The sequence below is a fragment of the Engraulis encrasicolus genome, chromosome 5 (assembly GCF_034702125.1).
Source record: "Engraulis encrasicolus isolate BLACKSEA-1 chromosome 5, IST_EnEncr_1.0, whole genome shotgun sequence".
NCBI classification, from domain to species: Eukaryota; Metazoa; Chordata; class Actinopteri; order Clupeiformes; family Engraulidae; genus Engraulis; species Engraulis encrasicolus.
The window spans coordinates 20,630,752-20,639,373 of NC_085861.1; positions in this window are offsets into that span (position 1 = coordinate 20,630,752).

An 8,622-nucleotide genomic window follows, 5' to 3' on the forward strand; every position below is an offset into this window, starting at 1 on the left:
AAGTCTTTTTGAGGGACCTGTGACCTGTCATTCTCAGTGGATTAGTAGCACAGTGCTGTCTCCAGCTCGAGAACATCTTTGCAGTGGTGTCTAACTTTTATGGCATTGTTTGCAGCAGCGTCTCCCCTTTACAGCAACTTACTGCACAGTCTCTCCTTTTTGGCGCTTCTGCTGGTTTGTTTTATAATACAGTGGCCCTTTTTCAATATCCAATGTTCTAGCCTTGCTCGGACGTGAAACGCCCAGTGATTGGATACTCCGCGGAGTTCACCAAAGAGTATCCAATTACTGGGCGTTTCATGTCCTAGCAAGGTTAGAACACTGGGCATTGGGACAAAGGGGTGCTGGGGGGCTGCAGCAATTTGGAAAAAAAATATGGCTAAACAAAAAAGATAAGAGAATAATGAATGTACACTAAAACAAACCAAGCTAAACAATATTCCCATTAGCTATGAACTGCATTCATATAATATTTTTGCATCTCTGAACATGCAACTAATTGCTATTTGATATCCCAATTGGGCCTTGACGCACAGGCATATGGAGGGCTTTGTCATGGTAACGTTTGGGAACCCCTGGTATATATATGTTCATGGCCATGCGACAGGATTATTGTATGGTCAGTCTGCTGCTGCATACTTCAGGTTGCTTAAATAACACATATATAATGTCTTTATAGAACATATTTCATCTACCTATCAATCTATCAATCTATATATCTATCTGTCTATCTATTGCACATTAATTTTGTTTATTGGATCATACACTGAACATTATTGCTAACATTGTGCTCTGCTAGTTGTAAATAGGTGTACGTCAGAAAGTTCTCCTTTGCGTCATCACATCACATTACAAAGTGAGCTAAACTTGTATGCTTTGTTAGTTACATTTGCTTGGTTTCTGTTACTGTAAGATTGCTTATCTTTTTAGTAGATGTTTGAGCAAGTTATTATGTCAAAAAGTGTTTTTATTTCATTCACCAGAAATGCTATTTATTAATATGTCTAAAGGCACGGGAAAAGCATCAGACATTTTATTTATTACAATGTGAGCCATTGTTTATGTTCTAAGTGAAGACCATAAAGTTCCTGCAACAAACAAACCAGCCTTGTGATTTTTGTGTCCTTCTGGGTATATAGAATATAGAAGTCACACACACACACATACACGCACACACACGGATGGTCGGTCGGTCGGTCGGATGGACAGATGGACATACACACACACACACACACACACACACACCTGTACACCTACACAGATACAGACACTTGCATAAAAAGGCATAAACTTAAAACACACAGTAACTCAAGACATACAGGTGGTCACCCACATCAGCATGCGCAAAAGAGGCCACAGCCATCCCCAAATCCCGTAGCTCCACACAGTTCAATAGAAAAGCACTCAGAGAGCGCATCTCCGCCCTCTGCTGGACAGCTCCACACACACGCACGACAAAAAAAACAATGAACAGACGAACACATAACAAACTCTGATGATCACAAAACTGCCCTGATGATAATTAGGATAGCAAACTTACAATAGAAAAAAGACAGATTAGTAGAAAGTACATCGACACTGCACATTTGTAACTATACCGGTACCACAAGGTACCCTACTTTATTTTCAGGTACAGTAGTGACAACAAGTAAGCAATGCATTGAAAAGTATCCTACAATGCGACACAGGGGAAAACACGAGTACATACCCAAGTGAGCCGACGAAGTGGGCACCAAAATAAATTTGTTCACACTCCCAAAGAAGTCACACCAGCAGGAATAGAAACCAAACTCCATTGCCTCTTTTCCATGAAGGGAAGATCTATACGGACTTGACTCCCAAGTGAAAACCAAACAGTAAAAGGAGATGTCGCCACACACAACTTGCACAAATCTGTCACTTCCAGCTGAGAGGACTGTGCCAGCTCTTAGTGCAGATGGGGTCGCTAGCGGGCCTATTCACTGTTTGCTGAAAATACTCAACCACATCGTAACAACATTGCTATGACAGTACCAAGAGCCTCAAGTAACAGATTGAGACATAGCCATTACAGTTTTGGTGACGGTAAGGTTACAACATAGGCTCTGCGCTAAGAGGTTATATAGAAGTGATGAGCTGTGTGTCCGGGGACCACTAGTCGTCCGTGACAGAGGTCATGTGGTCCTCGAGGGGATTTCTATTTTACCAAGACAAGCTAGGAGTAAGCTATATTTGTAACATTATTACAAAGCTCAACATAGCATTTTCACTACAATAAGACAGACTTGTGAATGTGGATAAAAAAGTAAGTGAAGTGAAAGCCCATTGGGAAACTCCAACTCCCTTTGTCATTGTGACACAGCACTCCACAGCACACAAGTGAACACTGCACACAACGAAATTGCATTTATGCCTCACCCGTGCAAGGGGGCAGCCCTCAATGGCACCCCTAGGGAGCAGTGCGACGGAACAGTACCATGCTAAAGGTACCTCAGTCATGGAGGAGGATGGGGAGGGGCACTGGTTGATTACTCCCCCCACCAACCTGGCGGGTAGGGAGTCGAACTGGCAACATTTGGGTTAAATGTCTGACGCCCTAACCGACTGCCCAGGATCTGCATTGAAATAAGCAGTGTCAAATTAGCACCCATCAACTGTCAATTCAGTTGACATGCGGTCCCTGGACATATTTGGGGGGAAAAGTGGTCCTCGGTCTGAAAAGGTTTGAGAAAGACCGGGTTAGGGTCATTAGGTTAGGTTCATAAGAGAGGTACCACCCACCAACGCAGGGTTGAGGCATTAAGGTGTGACACATTAAAATAATGTTTCTTAAAGGCATAAAGATGTGCTCTGGTGTGACCAGTGTTGCCAGATTGGGCGGGTTGCCCTGAAACGTGAAAAAAAAAAAATTCCCCCTCCTTTTTAAGATCGAGACCATTTTGAGCTTGCAGGACCATGCTTGAGAGGGGACTTACTCTCAGAGCTCCAAACATTCTGATGACTGCTTCAGAAACACCCAACTTTCTCAAAGCAGAGGTAAGATTGCTCAAAGAATCTATATGAAGGAATTTCATACCAGTGAAGCCTACCAGTAATTTCACATAATATAACACAAAAAGCATAAAAAAAACAGTATGAGTTTTAACGGATTGCTAAAAAGTCAGGGGTATGTTTCTTGAAAGCATACTTATTAGCCAGTTAGCAAGTTGGGTAGTTCCAATGGGCTAACATAGTTAAGAACAATGGTAGCTAACAACTAGCTTACATAGTTTCTAACATAGTAAGCAAGTATCTAACATAGATAGCAACTAGGTTTACTGAAATGCACACCTGGAGTGCGTTTCTGGAAAGCCTAGTTGCTAACTAAGTTATCAACTTATGTTGTTGCAATGCAATTTCCCGTTGGCAACCTTCTAAGTTGCTAACTGGTTAGCAACTATCCTTTTGAGAAACAGGGGCCTGAAGTCAGATTTGTTTGAAATCATGACATTCATCCAAGAGCATGTCTTATTTTACGAGTTCAGGACAGAGCATATGAGCTTAACCGTCCAATTTTAGCTCCTCAATAGTGCTGCCATTGTTCATTTTACCACTCACAGTGATCCAGGACCATTGTTCATTTTAACACGTTCAGTGATCCAGGAACACTATTGATTTAACCACTCACAGTGATCCAGGACCAACATTTGTTTTATTTATCACAGTGCTCCATGATCATTGTTTATTTCGCCAATCAGAGTGATCCAGAACCATTGTTAATTTTACTGCTTACAGTGATCCAGTAACGTTGTTGATTTAACAGCTTACATTGATCCAGGAACATTATTGATTTTACCACTCACAGTGATCCAGGATCAACGTTAATTTTACTTATCACAGTGATCACCGAGAATAAGGGCGGAATTCCCTGAGACCACTGAAGAGTACGCTGGATTCAGGACAACCCCCCTCAAGCGAAACGGGACGGGTAGAGCCACTGCATCCTCCACTGTGGGTCGTTCAAGTGTACTGCAAAGATTTGGTGGGACTGGTCCTCAGTAGGTCTGCGGTGAATGGGTCAGGATGCAGGACCATTTCATCGAACACCAGATTGTTGACATAATCTGTATATGTAAAACATTTGCATTGCATGTATTGGATTTCTATTATTACCTCCGCCAGGAGGTTATGTGATCGCCCGATTTGTTTGTTTGTTTGTTTGTTCGTGTGTTCGCACCTGGCCTCTTGCGCCACGTCACAATGGCAAAGTCATCAGACCGAATTAGAGCCCTTATAAAGGCTGGACAGGGTGTGATGACGTCACGTCCCAGCGAGTATAAAACGTCCTGCTGCACCTGTCAGAGTGTCATAAGCAACAAGATGCACGAGGTGAAATCAGCACTGATCACCAACTATGTTTGGAGGGCAGCTTCTCCTGAGCACTGGCTCACTGTCGAATATGCCACGGGTGTCCTGGCACCTTCGCGGACTGCCACGGGGTGTGCGAGGTGAATTGGACAATTCTCAAGGGACTGTCTTTGCCGCGAGAGCGCTTACACCAACCACTATCAAAGCCCATAGCCCACAGCGCATGTATTTGGCATACAACCACGGGTGCGCGAGGGAATTTGACAGATTGTCTTTAGACTGCCACATAGTCCGTGGTTATTTGTTGCACGCGAATTGCAACCAGTGTTTTATCCGTGGTGATTTAATTGCTGCTTCACATCGCACTAAGCAGCCTCTGTGAAACGCAACGTGGCAAGAATATCACACACACACACACACACACACACACACACGCACACACACACGCACACACTCGCAAACACTCGCGCACACACACACACACACCCCATCTATTTCCTCCAAGTTCGTGAGAGCGCCTACACCAACCACAATCAAGTAGCCCATGTGAGGAAAGTATTTGGCATACGACTTTCAACAGGTACCCTTGAGGTTGTTGAAGTTCACAATGCTGTCACAAAACATTCGTAAATGCTTAGGGAGAGGTGCGCGTGAATTGCAACTAGTGCATAGTCCGTGCGTGGTGATGTGTTGCTTCACAGCACACTGATGCCATAGCATATCAGTAGGCCTACCACAAAACATTAGCGTAGCCTACTATGCTGAACTTAATTTCATAACGAACGGTGAAGAGATTCATAGCCTATAGCGCACTGAAGGATAGCATATCGCCAGCAACACAAAACATTCCAGCATAATATGCTGAACTCATAGATTGTTATAACTAGCTGTACTGAATTTCAGAACCAACGGTGAAGAGATTAATAACGGCGAACAGTGATTTTCAATAGACCTAAGGAATATGGAGCAGGGGATGCCTCTTCAATAGTATTAAGAATATTCTGTCCATTTGTTTTTTTGAATGAAAGAGAGCGCGTCAAGCAGGTGAATCCGGCGATGCCCTCAAGGAGCCAAAGTGTAGCAATGAAATCCGAACAAGAATTGTATAATAGTTGGACTATTCAAAGTTATTATAGCCTCTGTGAAACGTGAAGTCCAAGCCAAAGCATCAGACACACGCGCACACCGCTCCCCGCAATAGCTTTCCAAATCCTACCTCATTCTATCCCAATTTTAATGTCTAAAAAAACATAAAGGCCTGTATATATTGTAATTCAATAGGTCTACAGCTCATCCACTGATTGATCCATGTACTCCATCATCTGACTCAAAAAAAATATGGCGAAATTACCGGCAACATTGTCACTGCGAGCTCTCTGAGCTCTGCGCTTTTGCAGACGTTGGCAACAAAGGAAAGGGGTCACGTCTTTGAAGCTCGAAGTTAAGTTTTCAACTAGGCCTAGTTGGTGAATGAATGGATGAATGAATGGATCCATGCAAGTCATCTGTTAACAGGAAAATTAAATTGTATGTAATGACTAGAAAATCATATTGACAAGCTTGCGGTTATGGAATGACGATCAGTGAACTCGGCGACGCCCTCAACGAGCCAAAACTTATCCGTGAAACATGAAATAAACTAGGCTACAACAAGAATTGTATAAATAGTTGGACAATTAAAAGCTATTAGCCTCTGTGAAATGCGGATGCGGAGAGGGATGTAGAACACTTGACAACCATATTTTCTCTGGATTTGAGATTTTAAAAGGTAGCCTATGAAAGGCATGCTGTCTATCATATTTCTTTTATAAATGTTAAAAATGTGTCAAATAGCAACCTGTGAGCTTCAATAAGCATTTGCAAACCACAATGACTTTGCCAATAGGCCTACCACAATCACAGGTGAACTGAACAGGCCACAGCTAACCAGAGGAACATGGTACTGTAATTATAATGGAGACAGATATCATTTGGTTACAACTTCACGGATCAATTTTCTGAACAGGTCTACATCTACATGGATGACACCACATCATGACACACATATCTTATGTGTCTAAAAAGGAACTGAACTTCCTTGGCGGAGGTCTGCGCTCTCTGAGTGCATTTCTACTTTGTAATGCATTGCACACATTCCTTTACATTGTAAATGTATTCTTTGTGTTTTCCCATAAATGTGTGAATAGCTTACCAAAGGTTGCCTCTGTTTTGACTGGCTTGACAAAATGGCCTTCCTTCTTTGCTTTGGGAACAGACATCCTGTACATATCTTGAGGGTGGTCACTGTTCTAAAAAAAACCATAAAAGCTGATTTGTCCAAATTTTTTCTCAAAACGCATACCACTTGCTGTGTGAGTGCATATGTTATAGGTAATTGCTATATCATAACATGATATGAACATTGATATGTGTGAAGCAAACAACGCATGAAGACAACGCCAAAGCTTAGAGAGTGATGCTAAATATTTCAAGCTGGGGGTTCATAAAACAACATCATTCTCAAACATTTATCTAATGACCAGATACTTAATTATCAACTCTGGTTTCTCTCTATCTCAGACGTAAACTCCAAGTAGGCCTAATATAGTATACCCCACACAGCTTGGAGGTGGGGAACAACGAGAGGATGAATTTTGTGCAACAGAATCTGTTAGAAAGAAATGTGCTGTTCTGTCACAGCTGTGTGCAAAAGCTTGAAAATTAGTAGTCAATATCATTCTTTTTTTAATTACACAAAACATAATTTGAGCTTACTTACAGTGTGACACTCATGGGCAGGATGATGTTGAATCCACTTCTGGTGTTTTCACAGGGGGGCACCTGACCAGCAAACATTATGGAGAATGTTTAGGGACCTGTTGCATGCGTGCACTTAAAGAAGGAAATATGAAGCCTGTACACATGGCAATAAAAAGTAAACAAATGTAGTCCATTTGCGTACGTCTAGTGAGAAACATCATAGCGGCACATAACTACAATGTTTCACATTTGATGAACCAGTCAACGTTATCATTGTGCAAAGAACACACTCACCTTTGATTTGCTTTATATGTCACGGAGACTCGGTTTCCAGCGGACACGCGCCTGGAAGCAAACGTCTAGGTCGGTGAAATGGACTTCCCTTTCACAGAGAGATCGAAGTGGCTCTACGCTCTGAAAACGACACGAATACTCTTCACTGACTTGTTTCAGATCACGGTCCAACATTGCCGTGAAAATAGCATTTCATACAGAGTAGAGGATTGATATGGAATCATGCTAGCATTGAACCACCTGCTACGAGGTTGCTTGGAATAGCCTCGGTTTCTGAAACCCCCTTCCTATTGAGCTCGTAACTGAATTCTGTACGAATACATTTTAGTTTGGCTTCATTTGTTTCGTATTAAATCGGTTACTGTGACTTCCGAAGGTGCACTGAAATAATAAGCTGCCCTTTTGCATGTAATGCCGCCAGCATAATGGTGCACATAGCTAAAGCTGATAGGTTAGCTCATTTAGATCAGTGTTTCCCAACCAGGGGTACGTGTACCACTAGGGGTACGCGGGCATACCTCAGGGGGTACGCGGAAAAATGTAATAATAACAAATATATGGAGTATAGTCACATTGGTATATAGAGCATGAGTGAGAGGGGTACTTATCATACGACAAAATGGCTTAGGGGGTACGCTGGGCAAAAAAGGTTGGGAAACACTGATTTAGATGAACAAACCAAAGCTAACATGCAATTGTTACAAGAAGAATATGGCGCAAAACAAATATAAAAAATAAACAATGTGATACTAACAGGTGATACTGGTTGCTGGGGTTGATTTGGTCCCAAAGTTGGAACTGACCCTCTTGTAAGCATTACATTCCGACTGAAGCCAGCTCGAAATTGTGCAATGTCATCCGTGAAATGCGCAGGGGAAAGAAATAGTTCACCTTGTGTGTACTTGGGATACTGTTGAAAATGAATAAAAGCCATTGGTCTCGCACATTGCTTTCCGTTGGGAGACTATGTAAAGACACGACACTGTTACGCCTAGCCACCATTGCTCGTCTGCCAGTGATGTGAGGGTGAGGTGGGCAGGCACAATTTCGAAGGGGCGTGTTTCGAAGGGGGTTTCTGTGGGTGCAGGTATGGGGGGGGCTGTTTGCACTTTCGGGACGTCATTTTGGTGTAAGAACAGGATTGTCCGATTTTTTGGCGCTAATTCAAAAAAGGGGGAGTACTTGAAACAGAGGTTCTGACCATTCCTGGCACTTTGTGTGTACTCCCCACAGTGTGGAGACTCTGACCTAACAGTAAAAACG